The sequence below is a fragment of the Bombina bombina genome, chromosome 1, assembly GCF_027579735.1.
Source record: "Bombina bombina isolate aBomBom1 chromosome 1, aBomBom1.pri, whole genome shotgun sequence".
Taxonomy (NCBI): domain Eukaryota; kingdom Metazoa; phylum Chordata; class Amphibia; order Anura; family Bombinatoridae; genus Bombina; species Bombina bombina.
The window spans coordinates 820108705-820132668 of NC_069499.1; positions in this window are offsets into that span (position 1 = coordinate 820108705).

Genomic DNA, 23964 nt, shown 5'->3' on the forward strand with positions numbered 1-23964 from the left:
TATTCAGTTTCAATGAGTTGGAAAGAGTCCCACATGAAAGTAATTAATAATTACTACCTAACACCATATATGTTAAACAGAATGTATCCAACAATATCTTTAGATTGCCCCAGATGTAGAAATCAAACTGCTGATTTACTACACATGTTATGGTTTTGTCCTAAGATTAGGCAACTGTGGTAAAAAATAGCATTTTGGGTATCAAGGATATTTGGGACTATGGTTATCGTCTGAAATTATTCTGTTTCTGTACACACACGTTCATAGAGAGGAGAGTTATATGGTTAATATTAATACCATTATTATGGCAGTCAGACATTTAATATTCAAAAATTGGAAAGCTAGTGTCGCTCCAGCATTCCCGCGAGTACTCCAAGAAATACAATCACAAATTATTTTTGAATCCTACCATTTATAATCTTTGTCTGAAAAAAGAATAAAGATCTTTTTAAATGGATGGCTACCAATTATCAAGACCTATCTCCTTCATACCCAAAAACGTATATTGTCCCCTTTTTTTGAGCTCAGACAGCTTTGCTAATTTAGTATTATTAAATATTTTCCCAGCAAACTGGATATCTATGTAGGGAGAGGGTTTAAGTTATAAAAAGTTATCTGCCTGGGGTTGGTACTAGGAATGTCAATAAGATTGTCTAGTCATAAGTTAAAATGTGGAGGATTTTTTTTTTTTCTTTTTCTGTTTCTGTTTTGTGTTGTTGCTGTTGTTTAGTTTTTACTTTAATAAAAATTTCCAACAGGGGTAGTAGGGAAAGTTGCCTGGAATATATTAGTATATATCGAAGAAGGTACGCTGGTGTTGTAGAGTATAAAGTGTGATTATATAACACAGGGTTATTTTGTGTTGATTTTCCGATTAGTTTTTTTTATCTCCTTCTGTGAGGGTTGTCTCTTCAATACACCCTACGTGGTGTGAAGTAGCCACCTCAGATATTATTGTACCTACTGTTGGATATATAAATAAAGATGTAAAAAAAATGGAAAGTTGTTCAAAATGTTATATTCTATATGAATCATAAAATAACAATTTGGGGTTTCATCTCCCTAGAAACCAGCAGAGAAAGTACAACTTAATACAAAAAGCATAGTACACACTATTACTACAAAATCCAAAGATATGACAATCTTTTACATTATACAACTTTAAGTATTAATGGTTGAATGCCTTACCAATATGACCAGGTGAATGAAAATGATGTCTTTTAACCAATATCATCAGATGAATGCACTTTCTGCTTGTTAACTTAAATCCTTTCTCTCATAGTTCTGCCACATAATTTACTAGCCAAGATGGAATCGACCCTATTACCTTTATAGTACAATTTCTGTTTGAACCTTTCTAGTTCACATAATGTCATTTTGAGTTTCAGTGCATTTTATTATCATTTCCTTTTAAAATAAATGTTTGCCTATTTTAAATTGTAACACTGAATGGTAAACAATTAAAAATTAAATAATGAGAAGAACTGGCTATAATATAGCTGGATAACAATACATTATTTATACTCATATCAGAAGGATATGAACATTAAGTGTAAGAAAGTACACTTATTTTTACATTAATTTCTTACTACATAAAACTTTGTCTACTTCACATTTGCAGGAACAAAGAGAACAATCATGTGTCTTATTCAAAACTATATTAGCATATATTATTGTTTCTCAGATGTTTGAATAAATTACTTTTAATGTGAATATGAATAAAAGCCCCATATATATGTCTATATTTATATATGGAATTGCCTTAAGTCATTGCAACTCTTGTTTTCCAAAAAAAAAAAAAATCATTTAGCAATGAAAGAAGCTTTATCTTCTATGTTTTGCAAAGCATTAAAATGTTGAACATAACATTAATTTTCACACAAACCATCATTACAGATTTCCTTCAAGCGGAAATTTCATGATAATTCAAATAACTTTACAAAGATAATGGTTTCTTCTTTACATTTACAGTTACAAAAAGAGTAATAAATATGATTTAGTAATATTTAAACTATTTTTAAGGCACTTGATGTTAGCTTAAACTTTTCTAGATGTATGAGTGATCCTGTAGATACATGTCACTCAGAAAAATCTCTAAACTCATTTAAAATCTGCATGTAATGGATATTTTCAGTAAAAGTTTCAAGTTTTGATGTACTAAACAATTTTGGCTTGTCATCATGGTATTATAGACAATACAACATAACATGATATGACATGATTAGTGACATCTGGCGGAAGATAATGGCTTGTAAAAGAAACCGAAAGTACCTATCTGAGTAAAAAATGAAGGTACAGAGCGAGAGAAAGCTTTTAGGAGAGAACTACAAAAGAAAGAAGCTCATCATTCTAAGTTCAAGTAGAGTACTTATCATTTACGCTGCTTGATTATTTGTACAGGGCATACAAGTTATGACAACGTTATTTGTACTGGGAATAACAAAAGATAAATAGGAATTCTATGAAAATTGCATGTCACAGTTGGCAGTTTTCAATTACTTGGCTTGACAATGGTACACAACTATAAATAATGTAAGTAAAATAAAGAAATCTCAATACACATAAATAGTATTATACAGTATATAGACCTTTTATAAAACTAAATTAGCAGTTGAAACAATTAAAATACAACACCATTCCAAAAATTCAAAATTAATTTGCCTTTTGATTTTCATAGAAACATAGAATTTGGCAGTGGATAAGAACCAAAAAGGCCCATCAAGTCTACCCATATTACATGTTACCTTTTTCTTAGGATAGCCTCATGCATGTCCCAGGCATTTTTGAATTCCTTTAGAGTCTTTGTGTTTCCCACCTCAATTGGAAGTTTATTCTATGAATCCACCACCCTTTCTGTAAAAAAATGCTTCCTCACATTTCTCCTGATACCCTCTAACTTAAGATTGTGACCCCTTGTTTTGGCATTTGTTTTTTGTGGAAAATGCTTTCAGCTTTCACTTTATTAAGTTATTTGAAGGTTTCAATCATGTTACCACTTTCCCTTTTCTCCTCTAAACTATACATATTTAGATCATGGAGTCTTTCTTTGTATGTTTTATATTTAAGACCGTGTACCATTTTAGTAGCCCTCCTTTTTACAGTTTCTAGTTTATTTATATCTTTCTGGAGACCGTATCTTCAGAAAAATACACAGTACACAGTATTTCAATAACATTAATTCAGAATTAATCTCTAGAGACTTACAGTCCCTTCCAAAGATTCTATACATCCTTACAATGCAATACACAGGTAAAAATATTTTGCTTCATATACATACAAATATATTATAAGAAGCTATTAATGTTAAATAAACATGTTTGTTTGTTTTTACCTCTTGCACATATTACATTTCATTACAGTTTGCTTTTATTGATTACCCCCCCCCCCCTTTATGCTTTAAGGGATTAAAGGAGCAATGTCGTGCGACCCTGTAAGAAAAAAACACTTTCCCCACTTAACCATCTACTTAAGCTAATAAATAAAGACACAACAACAATTGGGATTTAAAGACCCTTGGGTCATTTATTAACTCAAGGCACCCCTGGATGTTTATTTAACGGAAAACATCAGGACGTTTTTCCCTAATTCAACTCTGACTCGTTTACATGTTTACATGTAAACGCTATAACTTTAACTTGAAAAACATTAAGCGGCAAACAAACTAACTACCTAACTCACATGAAGCGGGAAGCGGGCACAGGCAGCTGACACAAAGCGGAGCCCGGCTACAACGCATAACGGATAGAAGGTTTCACTCGAGCTGTTCGGCCCACCGCAAACCAGGAGAAGCTTTCCCCAGGCATGCGCCTGGCTACGTCACTCCTCCTGCAATGGCCGTCACTCCTCCCCGCTTTCTATCTGACGCCTGGGTCGCTACCGCCCGCCCCTTAGAGTGTCAACACCGCTCAAACCTTATTGGTCCTCCGGAATCGCCAGGCGAACACCAAACGATTTCCGAAAGGAGCTGAAAAATGTAAATCCCTGGACTTACCAACGGACTCTGAATCGACTAACCCTGCCCGGAGCCAGGGGGGCCTAACCTACAACTTTAAACCAAAAGGCGCTATCAGGGTGGGAGGGGTGGGAGAAGATCTGTGATGGCCAGGAACAGAGAAAGAGGGCCTAAAACTCCCAGAAGCCCCTTTTTATTGGTAAGTCAAGATCCCTCCCTTAGCCTGCAACATTGTTGCTAGTCTCACTCACACAACCCACATACACTCCTCCTCCCTGCTTCCTTAACCCTTAAGCCGTTTCTGGCTAGTCTGCAGCCCTGCACTTTCCTAAGGGATTAAAGGAGCAATGTCGTGCGACCCTGTAAGAAAAAAACACTTTCCCCACTTAACCATCTACTTAAGCTAATAAATAAAGACACAACAACAATTGGGATTTAAAGACCCTTGGGTCATTTATTAACTCGAGGCACCCCTGGATGTTTATTTAACGGAAAACATCAGGGCGTTTTTTCCTAATTCAACTCTGACTCATTTACATGTTTACATGTAAACGCTATAACTTTAACTTGAAAAACATTAAGCGGCAAGCAAACTAACTTCCTAACTCACATGAAGCGGGAAGCGGGCCCAGGCAGCTGACACAAAGTGGAGCCCGGCTACAACGCATAACGGATAGAAGGTTTTACTCGAGCTGTTCGGCCCACCGCAAACCAGGAGAAGCTTTCCCCAGGCACGCGCCTGGCTACGTCACTGCTCCTGCAATGGCCGTCACTCCTCCCCGCTTTCTATCTGACGCCTGGGTCGCTACCGCCCGCCACAAGAAACAACAACCACCTGATTCTTGCCGCCAAAACCTATGACTAACTACCCTATAACTTACATAACTGCAGCTACTAATCCTTTCCTAATGTTCTCTATAAACCTGTCTAACCCCAGGTCCGTTAGATGGACCCCATCCTGCCTGTACAAGCTCCTGTCCCCTGCTGAGATGTCGGGGTGCCTCACTATAAAACCTCCCAATTCTCTGATGACCTTCCCTACGTCCCTGTTCACTTTCTTTCATACTCCAAAGGCGGCCTTATGGCAGACCATATGCCGCCAATGCAACCTGGGAATCACCTGTGACCACCCTACTCTTACCCCAGGCAACCATGCGTGCAACCACCTAACGTCAGCGCACATAATCTGAATTAACTCTAGGGTAGGCATCAGCCCTAGGTCGTTGCCCCCCAGATGTAGGACTATCAAATCAGGACGACCCCACCTTCGGTAGGCCTCCTGTATCAATGCAGGCATGTCGTGCCAACAGAGCCGAGCCACCTGAACGGACGCCCGGGAGGGGTGAAAGCCCATGCGGCTCCCAGCCGGGAGTGTTGACACTTGTATGGAGGCCCAGTGTATGAACGAGTGGCCGACAATCTAGATTTTACAAGAACCTCTGCACCTTCATAAAAAAACACACAAAACTCCGTTAAACTATGCAAACCAACAACTGATCTTCCCCATGACCCCCTACCCTGGTCAGAGAGCAAAGAACCCCCCCCCAAGGCACCGCACCCCTCTTCTCACTCAAACTACTGGTGCCTTAGAAGGTCTAACGTACGTTTTATAGCGCTGCGAACTCCACCGACCCAGCACCTTGATTCTGTCCGCCGACCAACCCAACGCCGCCGCGCTGGTTGCTGTGCCCACCCGAAAAGAATGCGGCGCTATGCGTGACGCATCCAAACCGGCCCGCTCCGCCACCATCGCCAAAACCCTACGAAATTGGAATCTGGAAAGCACCGACCCGTCCTGATGGATCAGATACGGGCCTGTCCCTTGAGGGCGTAAACCCTCATAAACTGTAAACAGCGAGACCGGACAAATTCTGGCATCCCCTAACTTTGGTAGGTGTAGCCACACCCCTTTCCCTTCCTGGTCCGTCTTGGACCTCGGAATAAGCAACAAAACCGCATTACTGGCCCACCTAACGTGGTGCCCCTGAATGACCAATAGCGGGCAATTTTTGGATGGCGGCACCAGTTTACTTACTCGCAGCGCCCCGTGAAATGCCAGCGCGAATGCCGCCTTAAACAGCACAACCTCATATTGCCCTGCGCACACCGCCTCTAAGGCGTGCATCAAATCCACCAACCGAGACACCGCAATGGGTTCCCTCCTGTCCGCTCTAGGGGGATCCCTTCGACCCCAACCTCGCAATGTTTGCTTAACGAGGAAAGTACCCATGAAATCTCGCACCCTAAACAGCTTACTAAAGAAAGATAGGGCTGCCAGCTTACCCTGCACTAGCGCTTTTCTGGCACCCTTCCTCTGAAGGTCCCTTAACCACTCTAACAGGGTTACCTGAGAAGCGTCGCAGAAAGATAAACTCCTTCTCGCGCAGAACTCCTGCCATTCGTTCCAGTGCCTCACATATGATGTCCAGGTCGCCGGAGCCAATGATGCCTTAACTAAGGGGAACACGAACTCCCAGGGAACGCCAGCTGCCAGAGATAAGATGGGCATGGCAGGCCGTGAGGTGAGGCACAAGGGGCAACCCTCCTGAACACCTCCCATTTCCCTCTAGACAGCGCGTCAGCCATGATATTCTTAACCCCCGGCATATGCTTGGCTGATATTATGCTGGAGGCATCTGAGTATCAGCTGCCTAAGGAGCCTGACTACTACCGCCGAGGTTGCTGACAAGTGGTTAATAGAGAAAACCACACTCTGATTTTCGCACCAAAAGATAACCGTTCGATTCGCCAACCTCTGTGCCCATAATTCCACAGCTACTATTATCGGGAATAGCTCAAGGAAACACAGGTTTTTTGTCAAACCCAAGATGAAAAAAACCATAAACAATGGTGATAGAGTGCGCCTAAAATGTGTGTGAGGTATAGCAATATATTATGTTCTCATGTCACATGAAAAATGATGTGACAGATGTATGTGAAAGCAATGCTTATGAGGTTATAGTAATTAGTTGCAATATCATTAATATGTGTACACACAATTGATCATCAAAATAACAAAACAATTAGTGAAAGAATGCTTATCATGAAAGAAAGTCCCAAGTGAGTGCTGAAAAAATAATGTCTGGGACAGTCAGTGTCTCTGAAGAAATAAGAGGAGATTCCTGTCACAATGGGATTGTTCAAAGTGCAACCGGCAGCTCGTCTTGGGGATGTCTGATCAAAACATGTCTAGAATATGGGCAAGAAAAAGACAGCACCTCATAGTGCAAGTAGGTTCCCGTAAAGTGGAATTACAATATAGGACAACGAATGTAGATATACTCACAAGAGCATTGGCACCCTTATGCAAAGAGGTGCGAATGAGCAGACTGACGTTTTCCAGCAGTCAGTACGCTGTAAACAGGTGGTATCTGGACCTCCAAAGGTGCAGCCGTGGGCTCTTCTCCACAGTTGAAGCAGGATCCTCTGGAGTCGTGCTATGTAAGCAAGCGGACAAGCAGCTTTTTCTTGTATGCAACAAGCACTTGAACCCAGTGCTTGGATTAAACAGTCCTCGTGGAATCAAATAGGGCTATCTGTCAGTGACAGAGTAACTTGGCACAGAAATAAAAAGCCAAAGATAATCAGGCTTGAGTATAAAAAGTGGGCGGGGCTCCGGGCGCATGGATGGGCCGCAATGCAGGCGGAGGCCTAGTGAGGCCTGAAGGACCAGGCCCGTTGGCCTCTATACCGCCGGAGGACGCCGCCGCTGGACCACCCAGGATGGTGGATGGGCCACGCGACGGCCCGGCGGTGAGTGCTTGTAGTGTGGCGGTAGGAGATCCGGAGGCCGCCACGGGTCCATCCAAGCAAGCGGATGGACCACGTGGCGTTCCGGTTGTCAACGCCGGTGGTGTGGCGGTAGACGATCCGGCGACCGCCACGGGCCCCTCCCAGCGGGCAGATAGGCCGCATGGCAGGCCGGTACAGGGCCCAGGTAGTGTGGCGGTAGAAGGCCCCGCGGCCAACTCGAGGATGGGCCACGTGTCGGACCGCTACTAGGCCCTTGCAGTGTGGTGGTAGATGGGGCTGCCGCGTGGGTGAGAAAGCCCCCCCCGAACGCGGACGGCCCCCCGCCATGAAAAATTTGCAATGGAGCGGTGGACAAGGGGGTAGCCCCTTGCGCTCCAAAAACCGGGGGCAATGCATTAGAAAGGGACTGCACTAGCGACCACACGGTCGCTAGCCGTCCCTGGGGAATAGCCCCCACATCCAGGTGCCCAATCTGCCCCACTAGATCTAGACTCCCCCTACCTTCCTCATAGGCCCCATCCTCGACTGATCCCTGGCCCCTACCCACCTCAGAGCTAGTCCCACCCAGCTGCTCCCCCCTTTCACTTACTCCCATCCTACCACTCTCCCTATTCTCCTCCTCAACCCTTGTAGAGGCCTCTGCTGGGCATGCATTCCATCCCCCCGCTCCCCCCCTTGAGCTAATCCCTTGCAAAGTATTATGGCCCAGCCTAAGGGTTGGTCCCTGGGACCCTGGGGAAGGGGGAACAATTTCTACGTCACTCATCTCTTTTTCTGCAGGTTCCTTGCGTCCACGTTGAGGGCCCACGTCCCTGAACCGGAGAGGAGGCAGAGAAGACCTGCGTGACCTATTCATCACTGCACTTCAGCAAGACAGCTAACTCGAGAAGATCTGTGATGGCCAGGAACAGAAAAAGAGGGCCTAAAACTCCCAGAAGCCCCTTTTTATTGGTAAGTCAAGATCCCTCCCTTAGCCTGCAACATTGTTGCTTGTCTCACTCACACAACCCACATACACTCCTCCTCCCTGCTTCCTTAACCCTTAAGCCGTTTCTGGCTAGTCTGCAGCCCTGCACTTTCCTTCTATGTCTCTCCAAGCAATTAAATAAACTTTCTGAACTACACATATGATATTTCTGTGTCATGTGTATACAAAACCTGGAAATGGACTCCCATAACCTAGGAGACTCAGCCTAATCTGGTTAAATATCTCATGTTAAAAGCAGCTTTGCCAGAGCTAACTGTATGTAAAATCATTAGGGAACAATCATATATAAAAAAAAATGCAAAATAAACAAAGTCATAGACAAAATAACTATGATTATAATCCTAAATGCCATTCCAAGCCACCTTTAGTATTTGAGTCCAAACTTTATCCTTCCTTGCTAGTTTCTGTAAACTGTTTATTGATATGCAGTAATAAGAAACTTTGTAATATACATTAATTATTGCAATACATTATTGTATAATTTTTTAAATGTATGGGTTTTCCAGTTCTTGTTAAAAATGGAAGTGCAGACTTCACACTTAGGGGCCTAGTTATCAAGCCGTCAACCTCAAATACGCTGGAATTCCGCAGCGTATTTGTGGCGAGGCTGATTCGCCTTAGTTATCAAAGGCTCGAGACCGGCAAAAGTAGAATTTTGTGATGTAAGCTTCGATCCGCCTGACTCAGTCCAACACAGATCGATTCTTACGTCACTCCAGATGTTCCGCACACAAGTGCGGCACAATCTCACTACTTTTGCTAGTTATCAAAAAACTAGCAGGTACGCTCGGCACTTTTACGGCCCAGCGTACCTGGTTTTCAAAGTGCCAGCCTGGAGGCGGCGGATCCCATAGGAATCAATGGGAGTCTGACCATAGCGAAAGTACAAGTTCGCTGCTGACAGACATCCCATTGATTCCTATGGGAGATGTCTGCACCTAACACCCTAACATGTACCCCGAGTCTAAACACCCCTAATCTGTCCCCCCTACACCGCCGCAAGTAAATAAAGTTATTACCCCCTAAACCGCCGCTCCCAGAGCCCACCGCCACCTACATTATACCTATTAACTATCCTGCCCCCTATACCGCCGCCCTCTATAATAACGTTATTAACCCCTAAACCTAAGTCTAACACTAACCCTAACGCCCCCCTAACTTAAATATTAATTAAATAAATCTAAATAATATTTATATTATTAACTAAATTAATCCTATTTAAAACTAAATGCTTACCTGTAAAATAAACCCTAATATAGCTACAATATAAATAATAATTATATTGTAGCTATCTTAGGATTTATTTTTATTTTACAGGCAACTTTCAATTTATTTTAACTAGGTACAATAGCTATTAAATAGTTATTAACTATTTAATAGCTTACCTAGCTAAAATAAAGAGAAATTTACCTGTAAAATAAAAACTAACCTAAGTTACAATTACACCTAACACTACACTATACTTTAATAAATTATTCCTATTTAAAACTAAATACTTACCTGTAAAATAAACCCTAATATAGCTACAATATAAATAATAATTATATTGTAGCTATCTTAGGATTTATATTTATTTTACAGGTAACTTTTTATTTATTTTAGCTAGTTAGAATAGTTATTAAATAGTTATTAACTATTTAATAACTTCCTAGCTAAAAGAAATACAAAATTACCTGTAAAATAAATCCTAACCTAAGTTACAATTAAACCTAATACTACACTATCATTAAATTAATTAAATAAACTACCTACAAATAACTACAATTAAATACAATTACATAAACTAACTAAAGTACAAAAAATAAAAAAAGCTAAGTTACAGAAAATAAAAAAATAAGTTACAAACATTTTACAAATATTACAACAATTTTAAGCTACTTACACCTAATCTAAGCCCCCTAATAAAATAACAAACCCCCAAAAATAAAAAAATGCCCTACCCTATTCTAAATTAAATAAAGTTCAACGCTCTTTTACCTTACCAGCCCTTAAAAGGTCCATTTGTGGGGGCATGCCCCCAAAAGTTCAGCTCTTTTGCCTGTAAATGAAAAATACAAACCCCCCCAACATTAAAACCCACCACCCACATACCCCTAATCTAACCCAAACCCCCCTTACAAAAACCTAACACTAATCCCCTGAAGATCATCCTACCTTGAGTCGTCTTCACTCAGCCGAGCAGCGATGGAACCCAAGTGGACATCCGGACCGGCAGAAGTGATCATCCAAGGGGCGCTGAAGAAATCTTCCATCCGATGAAGTCATCATCCAGGCGGCGCTGAAGAAGTCTTCGATCCGGGCGATGTCATCTTCCAAGCCGGGTCTTGAATCTTCCTTCCGCCGCCGCGGAACATCCTTCTTCACCGACGGACTACGACGAATGAAGGCTCCTTTAAGGGACGTCATCCAAGATGGCGTCCCCTCAATTCCGATTGGCTGATAGGATTCTATTAGCCAATCGGAATTAAGGTAGGAAAAATCTGATTGGCTGATGGAATCAGCCAATCAGATTCAAGTTCAATCCGATTGGCTGATCCAATCAGCCAATCAGATTGAGCTCGCATTCTATTGGCTGATCGGAACAGCCAATAGAATGCGAGCTCAATCTGATTGGCTGATTGGATCAGCCAATCAGATTGAACTTAAATCTGATTGGCTGATTCCATCAGCCAATCAGATTTTTCCTACCTTAATTCCGATTGGCTGATAGAATCCTATCAGCCAATCGGAATTGAGGGGACGCCATCTCGGATGACGTCCCTTAAAGGAGCCTTCATTCGTCGTAGTCCGTCGGTGAAGAAGGATGTTCCGCGGCGGCGGAAGGAAGGAAGATTCAAGACCCGGCTTGGAAGATGACATCGCCCGGATCGAAGACTTCTTCAGCGCCGCCTGGATGATGACTTCATCGGATGGAAGATTTCTTCAGCGCCCCTTGGATGATCACTTCTGCCGGTCCGGATGTCCACTTGGGTTCCATCACTGCTCGGCTGAGTGAAGACGACTCAAGGTAGGATGATCTTCAGGGGATTAGTGTTAGGTTTTTGTAAGGGGGGTTTGGGTTAGATTAGGGGTATGTGGGTGGTGGGTTTTAATGTTGGGGGGGTTTGTATTTTTCATTTACAGGCAAAAGAGCTGAACTTTTGGGGGCATGCCCCCACAAATGGCCCTTTTAAGGGCTGGTAAGGTAAAAGAGCGTTGAACTTTATTTAATTTAGAATAGGGTAGGGCATTTTTTTATTTTGGGGGGTTTGTTATTTTATTAGGGGGCTTAGATTAGGTGTAAGTAGCTTAAAATTGTTGTAATATATGTAAAATGTTTGTAACTTATTTTTTTATTTTCTGTAACTTAGCTTTTTTTATTTTTTGTACTTTAGTTAGTTTATGTAATTGTATTTAATTGTAGTTATTTGTAGGTAGTTTATTTAATTAATTTAATGATAGTGTAGTATTAGGTTTAATTGTAACTTAGGTTAGGATTTATTTTACAGGTAATTTTGTATTTCTTTTAGCTAGGTAGTTATTAAATAGTTAATAACTATTTAATAACTATTCTAACTAGCTAAAATAAATAAAAAGTTACCTGTAAAATAAATATAAATCCTAAGATAGCTACAATATAATTATTATTTATATTGTAGCTATATTAGGGTTTATTTTACAGGTAAGTATTTAGTTTTAACCCTTTAAGGACACAGCTTTCAGTTTGCTCAATTGTTTTATGACGGAAAAATTCCGTCATATGTCCTTAAGAGGTTAAATAGGATTAATTTATTAAAGTATAGTGTAGTGTTAGGTGTAATTGTAACTTAGGTTAGGATTTATTTTACAGGTAAATTTCTCTTTATTTTAGCTAGGTAAGCTTTTAAATAGTTAATAACTATTTAATAGCTATTGTACCTAGTTAAAATAAATTGAAAGTTGCCTGTAAAATAAAAATAAATCCTAACTAAGATAGCTAGAATATAATTATTATTTATATTGTAGCTAAATTAGGGTTTATTTTAAAGGTAAGTATTTAGTTTTAAATAGGATTAATTTAGTTCATAATATAAATATTATTTAGATTTATTTAATTAATATTTAAGTTAGGGGGGCGTTAGGGTTAGTGTTAGACTTAGGTTTAGGGGTTAATAAATTTATTACAGTGGCGGCGTCGTAGTGGGGGGCAGGATAGGGGTTAATAAATTTATTATAGGTGGCGACGGTGTAGGAGGGGCAGGATAGGGGTTAATAAATTTATTATAGGTTGCGGCGGGTTCAGGGAGCGGCGGTTTAGGGGTTAAACTATTTATTTAGTTGCGGCGAGGTGCGGGATCAGCAGGATAGGGGTTAATAATTTTATTATAGAGGGCGACGGTATAGGGGGGGCAGGATAGGGGTTACTAGGTATAATGTAGGTGGCGGTGGGCTCCGGGAGCGGCGGTTTAGGGGTTAATACATTTATAAGAGTTGCGGCAGGGTCTAGGAGCGGCGGTTTAGGGGTTAGTAACTTTTTTGAGTTGCGGGAGGCTCCGGGGGCGCCGGTATAGGGGGTAGAACAGTGCAGTTTAGTGTGGGTGCTTAGTGACAGGCTAGCAATAAAGCTGGGAAAAAGCCGAAGAGCAGCGAGATCGGATGAGTGATAACTGTCACAGTCCGCTGCTCATCGCCCCGCGGCTTTTTGACAGCTTTATTTGATAACTTAGGCGTATTTTTTCAGGTCCGCGGCGGCAAAGGTAGGCGAGCTTAGGCGGGCGTATTGGGCTGGCGAAGCCAGAAAAGTAGACGGCTTGATAACTACCCCCCTTAGAGCTCCATGTATGAAGAAGCGAGAGCTGCTCTGGAGCCCTTGCAGGGCAGGTTCGCATATGGGGCCTGCTTCTCGCAATGTAAGAAGCAGCAGTCATTTCACTTGCTCCATTGGTCGTGAGAATGAATGGGCGGGCATTACACACTCATCGGAGTGTGTAATGATACATACGGGCCAGCAGATCCGCTGCCTGTATGCAGCGAAGTTGGGCGGACAGCTTTACAAGCTGAGAATCTGCCCGCCTGCCTTTAAATACTTGGGCCCTTAACAATGCTATTTTGTATACAGTAATTGGTTGGGTTGCACACTCTAGTGAACCATTTATAGCTGCCCTTAATTGACTTTAGCAGAGACGGAAATCTAGGTTATAACATAGTGGGGCCTACTGCTTTATGGCCACTAAAATGTTACCACATTTTTTATCTGCTTATGAATGTTTCTTTAAAATTTTATTACTAACCTTCTGAGGACAGAACTGTAAAGCATCAGCCGAATAATGTAGACAGAGTGATAATAAAATTTAATGAAAACATAATAAAAAAAAAACAAAAAAACATAAATGCTTTGAAATTATAAAGTTTTACAAATAGATGACCATCTCATTTTTAAACACGCTTCTCAGATATTGCGTTTTGTTTTTACAAATTGAAGGTATGTGGCAACCCTGAGTCGAGCGAGTCTATCATATTTTCCAACATATACAAATATATAAACACATAAATAAATTTAATTAAGATATGTACATTGTTTCTTTAGACATAAAGGTGTTGCACAGTTAATAGACTGCAGTATAATGTTACCATAACTTTTATTTACACTGGGAAACAAAAACATTTGTGTGACTCACTTTATTGCAGTGGTCTGGAACCAAACCAACAATATCCCCGAGGTACACCTTCACAATTATTATCTGAATTTTTTCCATTGGACGTTAAACATGTTTAAAAACAATATACTGTATGAGCAGTCACCTCAAAAATGTCACCTTCAATTTTGTTTATACATAACTTTGTGATGCAGTATATATGAGTCATAAATATCTCTAGTGGATCCTGTGAAAACATTATTTATACTCGTGGAATGATCACAAATAATTTGCATACTGAGAGTGGAATAATTAGCAGTTTCTGTAAAGCGTCTCTTGATCTTGGGCTGACATGGACACTTCATGTATGCAATATATTGTTTCCAATACATTAGGTGTTCCTTTATGTGCATTAAATCATCCTTTCACACTTTACCATTCCTCAGGGGTGAGGGGGGGGGGGGATAAGTCTCTGGCAGTACACTTCAGATCTAGAAAGGGCACAGCAGGACTAATCTATTCATCTGAATCAGGTTAATGAGAACTTTTTAAGGATAGAAATTTCATGCAGGCCAACATCATTGCCAATCCAAGTAATCCCCCTTTATATTGCAATATTGGCTACAGTTCATGTATGTGAAATTCATACAGAAAAAGGACAACAGCTACCTTTACATTTTTTTCTAAAGTTTTAGACTCTAAATCAAAATACTAGTATTAAAGGTGCTCTGCGTCACATGAGCAAATCTGCTTCTAAATTCTGCTGCAACGTATAGGGCATTGCTCTCTTTCCCTAGTCCTGCACTTGTATTTCAAAGTCTTGACTAAAATCAAGCTTGGTAAATCATAGAAGACCCAAATAAATATTCTCCATTGATCTTGCTTAGCAGATGCATTTATTTACCCAAATGGTACATGATTGTTTGACACCAATACAAGCTCATATAAATTATATTTGCATAGCTGTAACAATTTCTATCTAAAAGTGCCTTATTCTTTAATTGCTTCTGCACCTTTAAAACTTCCTTCTTTATATTTGATGCTTGATTTTTTTTCAAGAGAAATATTATTTCTCTTGAAAATTATTTTCAGACTCCATTAAAATGAGGGCTTTAGTTTTACTGTTAAAGAAAGATTCCCATTTCTGTACTTACACTTCTACCGAACTATGGGAATGTACTATCTCATTTCTGCTTGGTCATTGGCAGTTGATTTTGTTCTTCATAATCTGTAGAAGGTAAATACAAAAATAACGTTAGATACCCCAGATTGATCCAGTCACATGCAAATTTGATTTGGTCTAAAAGCAGCTTTTCTAATTGGCTGTCCTTGTTAACTGATGTTTCACTTAATTGATTAAAGAGAATAGAAAAGTTTCCAGACTATAACTAATTATTTCCACCATGCTTGCTCCTCTTTTAAAAGATATGGATTTTGAAAAGGAATATATGGCAATTGTTACACCATATGGGTCCCTTTAATCTACTTGCTAAAAACAAAAACTTGATTGCTGCATCTATTTTATACAACAGTTTTACTGTTTCTACATCAATCAGCCACAGGATGCTTTATGAAGAACATTGACAATTTGGGGTAGATTTAACAAAAAGTGAATGCTGCAATCTACCACTGCTCCTTAACTTGTCTGCCTGCATTCATCCTGATCCGGATGATTGACACCCCCTGCTAGCGGTCGATTGGCCGCAAATGTGCAGGGGGCGGTATTGTGCAAGCATTTCACAAGAACTGCTTGTGCAATGTTAAATGCCAGCAGCGTAAGCTGTCGGCATTTAGCTATGTCGGGCAGAAGTAATTTTCTACGGCATTTAATAAATCTAACCCTTTTTTGATCATGAAAAAAATAGAACCTATTACGAGCCAGATTACAAGTGGAGCGGGAATTAACGCACCAGCTCACACACTAACTCAGCTAGTAGTAAGCTTTTTACCCTCCTTAGGTAGCATTCATGTTACATGTTGAAAGTAAACTGTTTTCGTATGAGCGCTAATCCAAGATGCACAAACACCCACAATAAACCCCTTTTCCCTCGAGTGTAACTGTTACCGCCCCACTCGTAATCTGTCCCTAAATCAGCTATGATGTATTGGACTAGGAGTTGACAATTTCAAAATTAGGTTTAGAGGAACAGCATAATTGTTTCAAAATAGCAGCTTACGTGTTAACTATTTATACAGACGGTGGTAATTGGAAGCATCTAGAGCAGTAAGGAGAAATTGATCTTTACATGTTCTGTGCATACAGTTTCCCCTTATTTCAAATTCTACCATACTTACCAAGTTCATGATACTAACCTCAGGCAGCCTTTTTTGTGTGCTTTTTGTCCACAACATTACTTGGCACTCTCTTTGTTCTGTTCAATATGGTACATCCTCCTGTATGTTTGGCTTTGATTTTTTCTTCCATTTTTCTTCATCTTCAAGCTTATCTAACATTGTGTTATATTGCTCAGATATTATCCTACGTAGCATCATAATGTTTCTAGTTTGATCCATTGTGGTTTGACTTGCATGATCTCAGTGTTATCCACCAAAAAAAAAATCCTAGCTGTGTGGCATAAAGTAAATGGGCAGTGTTATATTATGTAGTATTATAACTTTTTCTGTTACAGAAACAATAATATGAACTAATTGTAGTTTAATATTGGCTTACATTTTAGCCAGTTAGTATGTAAAATCAGCAAGGTAGTGTGCCCATTAAGGGGCAGATTAAAAGTGGAATAGTATGGGGGGGCAGAGTTATCCCTGCATCTGAGCGGTCGCACTTCACCTCAGCTCTGGCTGTTTTCACTGGATTTTTACAATTTCGACCACTCAGAGCAGGCAACTTCTCATCAAAAAGCTTTTTGATTAAGAGAGAGAATACCTATGCCATTTGTGATGACACAGGCACCTTGAGCAGAGCCGCATTTTCCGATTTAGGCTCATAGAGACTGCTACAGCGAAAATGGGCAGACGCCATTTTGTTAGCCAGACCATGCTGGCACTTCTTTACCGAGTTTAGTCCCTTTGCTGAAGCACTATCGCAGACTGTGTAACCTTCTTAACATGGATTGCCACCTGCCTCACACAGCTATCGTTCCTCTGCTGATGCCATTTGAGAGGAAAATGGATAGCTGTTTCGAAGACCTAATACGCTCATTGCACCCGGAGTTCACAGGCAATGACACCAGCTTTGAGGAACCGGAGACTGAGAAGCACACCGGGAACGCTAATCTATGCCCTCAGGACCGCACGCAGTCAAATTACATGGCCAACCTCACCACGGTACAGAATAAGCCAACATATCGGCCAGGAACTGAATCGATTCCTAGGTACAAAACCACAGCCACTGCTACACGTATCAGACCGACCTACTCCTGCTCAGTATCTGAAGCTCAAGTTTCATTACCAACAGCCCGATCTCCTACGAGCCCGCAGCAGATACTTGATACCTCTAGCGCTCTAGCTTCAATGTCTCAAGACAGGTTTATGTATCTAGCTTTGCCAGGCAGCAGTTTGGTCTCAAGCGTCAAGGTTTTTGGGGACATCTTGAGAGATTCACTCATAGTGTCAGCTGTGCTGCACGCAAGGGAATTTTACAACTTGAACCCCAGCAAGATCCAAAACACAGGAGTTAGCGAGGCTGTTGGCCCTGTTTTTCAGCTTCAGAATGTCCGCTCTAAATACGGCTACACAGCTTATGGGTCAAGTTTACCTGCTATTGCTTCGCTTCTGAGACTCAGAACAGGTGTGAGATAAACATCTTTCAGCATTGCTGCTGTTTCCTCTGCCTGACTTTCATACCTAGGTGTAGGGATATGTGGATACAGAGGACATCAAAGAGAGTAGCTCCCATTCAATATCCCCATAATTGAAGTTTGTAAATTAAATAGGTTTACTTCGCACAAGAGTTCATACTGTTCTATTGTTATTCCCAGTAAAATTACTGTTATCTCTCTTAACATTGTTAGTACTGTGTAGATCTACATATATGACGCTTACAATTCGACTCCATAAGCTGTATCTGCCAGTAATTTTAAAATTGAAACTTATTGATGGGATGATATCCCCAGGGACTTATGTTTATGCTCAAGCCTGAATATGTGGTAAAAATGTATGATACTTAGGTCTGAGGTCTGGATTTCATACAATGCTCAAAACATTTAACCTGGAGACTAGTATATTTATTAGTTTAGTAACTTGCTGAACACAGCTCAGGGGGTAAAAAAGTACTAAGATTTTATGTTTATAAGTCTATATATGTGAGAAGCTATACACTGTGGGAGATGCTTAGTTGTGAATCTAAAGTTAAACGGAGGGTCATAGACATGAGTACATATTCAATTGTGCCTTCTCAGCTAGACTGAAAGTTTACCCATGAAATTGGTACCTACTATACTCCTAATGCCACTATATGTCTTTAGCAATACTCTTATTGGCGAAAGGGTCTTTGCCTTAACCTTATAGTTAAATAGGTATACATTTGTGTGACTTTTACTTTAACAACTCACTTTGTCATTATACCTTGCAGCTTAAACCTGTAGTGACCTGGAGACCAGACCTTCCAATTAGTATATTTAGTAGGTTCTCTCAATGTAACTAAGTTTACTGTGTGTTTCATCACTGTTATCATTATGTTTGTGTTCTTGTGTAAAAACTTCTACTGATATACAAGATATATATTGTTTGCACCCATTCACTCGTGAGGGGAGTTTAGAATTAAGCCGCAGTTACACCCAAAGTTAACCCAGCTAACATAGGAAATAATATTGCTATTACAATACACTTTTACAACCATGGTCAATACTGTATATTAGGGTTTAGTAACTCTGCTCCAGGTATATCTCTTTTGGATCTTGAGGTCCTAATCATACATATACACTTTGGTGTAATGAAGGACCAGAAGGTAATACAAGTCACCTCTTTGATAGTATAGATTAAGTTTATATATTTTATTCTTGTCTAGAGCCGGTCCGATTCTGTTCACCAGTTTTATTATCAGCACCATAGATGTATATATTACACATAGAGATACATTAAGCCTAAGCCCTACTTTGACTAAATACCATGACATAGCGATGCACAATGCAACATTGAGCTGAATAATAATTAGTGTTCCTACCTCTATATAGATACCTACTATTGAAAACCCTCACTTCATTATCCATTATAACTACCCTCCTCCCGTTTTCATAACTAATCTACTAGCCTTTTGCCTACGGTTCTATCTCTCCTCTCTCCGCCCCCCCCTCTCCCCCTTTCTTCTTCCCCTATAACTCGAGCGGCTCTCACCCGCTGTTCTTTCTCTCTTACCCTAATCACTATAACCCAAATAACGTAAACCTACTCCTTATATCTTCCTGGCTCTAGAATTGACAGTTATGAAACATTCACATATTGATGTAGGGATAACATCTAAACTCATATAATATAAAATGAAGTTCAATTCTCTGTAACCCAAATCTTTCACTCTAGTCTTATCGAGATATGAACAATGATCCCTCTCTTTGACTAATCTCATTGGATAATTTTCGTGTAACAGCATTGTATGTCATACTATGATGTAATCTTTCTTTTTGGGTGAAACATGTTTGTTTGTTAGTTCTTTTTGAAACTTCAATAAAAAATTGTCAAAAAAAAAAAAAGTGGAATAGTATTTGACTCTCCCACTCAAACGTTAACTCCGCCAGAAGTAAGCTTTTTGCACATGTCGGGTAGTCCTTGTATTACAAGTTGAAAGTAAAATGTTTTAGCTTAAATACAGGTAAAAATATATACAGCTATATATAAAATATATTTTTAAAAATACATTGATCATATTCTGCTATGTGCAGAACATTGGAATGTGAAATATTTACATTAAATACATAGTATAACACTTTATTAAATATTAATATTGCATAAATATGATTTTTCATGTTTTTAGCTACAAACTGCAAAGGGCTCCAATGTACTTGTATATATAAATAACCCCAGACGTGTGTTTTTGACCTATTGTGGGCTTCGTCAGTGAGGTGCAGCTATATCCGTCTAGGCACACTGAGCAATGAGTCCACGTCTGGATTCCCGCATCACACTTAGGGAGACTTCCCTAAATGTCATAATTTGCATAAATAAAAAGAGAGAAGCGCTCAACCTGGGAACGAACAATAGTATAAGAGCTTGTTCTATGGCTAGTTACTACCCAAGAAGCAGCCTCTTTTTGCTCAACATGTGCCTTTCACAGAGAAGAACTTTCCTGAAGCATATCAGTCTGATCCTGACTTCACAGTACAGTCAAACCCCGAAATACCAGGCAATCCCTCTCTGAACAAGAGAAACAGCAAAAAAAAGTACATTTTGGCCTATTGTGGGCCTCGCCAGTGAGGTGCAGCTATATCCCTCTAGGCACACTGAGCAACGGGTCCACGCCTGGATTCCCGCATCACACTTAGGGAGACTTCCCTAAGTGTCATAATTTGCATAAATAAAAAGAGAAAAGCGCTCAACCTGGGAACGAAAAATAGCATAATAGCTTGTTCTATGGCTAGTTACCACCCAAGAAGCAGCCTCTTTTTGCTAAACATATGCCTTTCACAGAGAAGAACTTTCCTGAAGCATATCAGCAAAACCCCAGACGTACGTTTCGGCCTATTGTGGGCCTCGTCAGTGAGGTGCAGCTATATTGTATATATGTCTGTATGTGTGTATATTTGTATATGTGTATATATGTCTGTAAATAGTACTGCAGAATCTTTTGGTGTTCTACAAATAACTGATAATAATAATATGTACACATATAAATACATCTGTACACACACACACACACACATATATATATATATATATATATATATATATATGCATACATAGACATATTTAGACATGTACAGTATATGTATGTATCTCTATGTTAAAGCCCTGAGACCTCATATCTTAGAGCCCTTATAACTTTTTTGTGCAATTTTAAAAAATATATATTTTTTATTAGATAGTGTTATTATGAGTGTAACTGTAATTTGCTATGTATTTATGATGTGTTTTGTGCAACTTTTTTATTTCACTAACTCTGAGGATGTGGTAATCATTCTAGCGTTTACTTTCAACTTGTAATATGAGCGCCAAACCCTACCACACACAAACACCCGTGATAAACTCCTTTTCACTTGCACGCAACTGTTAGCTCGCCACTCGAAATATTGCTCTAAATAGGTCCTGGGGACAACATTGTACTCCTTACACTGAAGTTTGCAGTCTGCCCTGACCTATTGCCTATTACTAAATACTGTTTTTAGTTGTTGATATTGTTGAATACTGTTTTTATTACACTGCTACCATTTGCTTCCAGACTTACAGTTTTAATAGATGGATGTCAATTTGTTTTACAAAAAGTTCCAGCATTAGGTAATATATTGGCATCTAGTTTAGAGATCAGTTAGATTAAATCAACAACTTAATAGATGCTTATTTAGCTCCCAGTGAGCTTATTTCAAGCTTTTTTTTATTTCTTTTTTCGGCAGAAAAAAATAATTTTGAGAAAAGATGCCTGTATAAATGCTATTGACCTTACTGCATTCAGTTTCTTGGATGAAAAATGGGTCTAGTCTTTTGTGAATCCAAAAATGATTAAGATCAGAAAAAAATAAAAACATTATTTTTTGAGTGCAAAACATAGGCTTTTAAATTTTAATTCATGTTCAGTTGTTGTTATTAGATTATAGTTACAAAATACCCAACAATGTATCTAGAAAAGCTTAAGAGAAGATAGCTCAGGACCAATATTTATCTGTTAAAAATTGTGATGTTGATGTAATATTTGTGTTCTAGTTTGATGCCTAACTGATTTGTGAGAAATTATCACTGTATTGCTTTATCAATGTAGTGCCTCTTCTAATTAAGTTTCCTCATTGTTTATCCTACATTGTTGTTATAAAATTACAAATAAAAAAAAATAATATATAATAATATATCATATATCCTTTTAAAAAATACATCATAGCATACAGTATTCTAGGGACTTTATTTATTACTTTGTATCATGGTAAGACGGTACAGCATGATATAGGAATACATATTGTAAAGATCCACATACAATAAGCATATACTGTATATAACTAAAGTAAATACAGAATTGTTTAACACCGTAAGTTATGTATCCAGCTAAAGTGTACATAGGAAAGCCACAGATAGATTTTAGATTTTAGAATATGTAGGTTACAAGAGTTTCTATATCTATGTTATCATCTTAAAGGGACACTAAATTCAAAATTAAACTTCCATGACTCAGATACAGCATGGAGTTTTAAGTTCCAATTTATTATCAGCTATTACTGATCATGTGCAAGAATTCAAAGTAAACATGTATGTCTCTGATTGGATGATGGCTATCACATGATACAGGGAGTCTGCAAATTTAAGTTAAATTTTAAATTTGTCGGTAAAAAACATTGCACTTTAAAATTCAGATTTAGCACTATTAAATTGTCTTTTTTATTATGCACATATTGATTATACAATTCTATTGTATTTAATGGTTCTTTAACAAGAACACTCAAAGCCTAATCTTTTTTTTTCCATATCACTTTTATTATTTTATCCGATTCACAGTACAAAAAAATGAAATAAAGTTGCAAAACATGAAAAGAGTGAAAGAAAAAGGATATTTCAGTTTCAAACAATGTACATGTCATTATTTTCCTTGTTTCCTCCCTTCTCCCCAGTTTGCCACGCAGGGCGGATAAACACATAAACATCAAATAAACATGATCTGCAATTTAACCTTACAGGTGCATAATATTATACGTATGCTTTAAACCTCAGAGTCAAGGCCTATATTATTAACATCTCATTTTGTTGGAGCATTTATATATAATGTATAATTTCACAGACATTTATGTGATTCCAGAAAACAAATATTCAATGGCTAGTGCTTCATACAATACATACAATAATCTAATCACTTTTCCATGGTTTAACTAAGCCCATCTTCACTGTGAATCCATAATAGGAGGCATTGCTAATATTTTTCTTTTAACATCAATTTACCTCTATACCTTATTTCACATATTATTTTACCGTATCTTAATCTCCCCCACGTTTCCCCACATAAACAAAACTAAAAAAAAAAAAAAAATAGGAAACAAGAAACTAACTACCCCTCCTCACCAGAAGTCAATGCAAAGACTGCTACTATATTCCTAAAGGGGTATAAGATCTGTTCCTGGTGTGGTCTTGCAAGAGAACCAATAAGCACCCCCACTTATTCAAGTACTCCATCACTGCTTTCTCATTATAAGCTTGTGTATCAAATTGTTCAATGGCTGCTTGTTTTATTAAAAAATTCTTCTATTCTCCAAAGTTGGGTTTTTGCCTGTTTTTTCCAATTTTTAAATATTACACTCCTAGCAGTTAATACTGCCATGTTATTTAATTTCCAGTCTCTGCCCATATCCCTATTTCTAGAAAGAAATAACACTTACTCTAGCTCAAATTTACCAGGTCTTTTTAATATTTTATATAGCCAATATTCAATTTTGAGCCAAAATTGTTTAATTATGGGGCATTCCCATATCATATGTATTAAATCAGCTGCGTATTTGCTACATTTTGGACATTTACTAAACGGTCTGTTGCCCCATTCCGTGCCCTTTTTAGGTGTATAATAAACTTTATATAAAATTTTCAGATGTGCCTCCCTC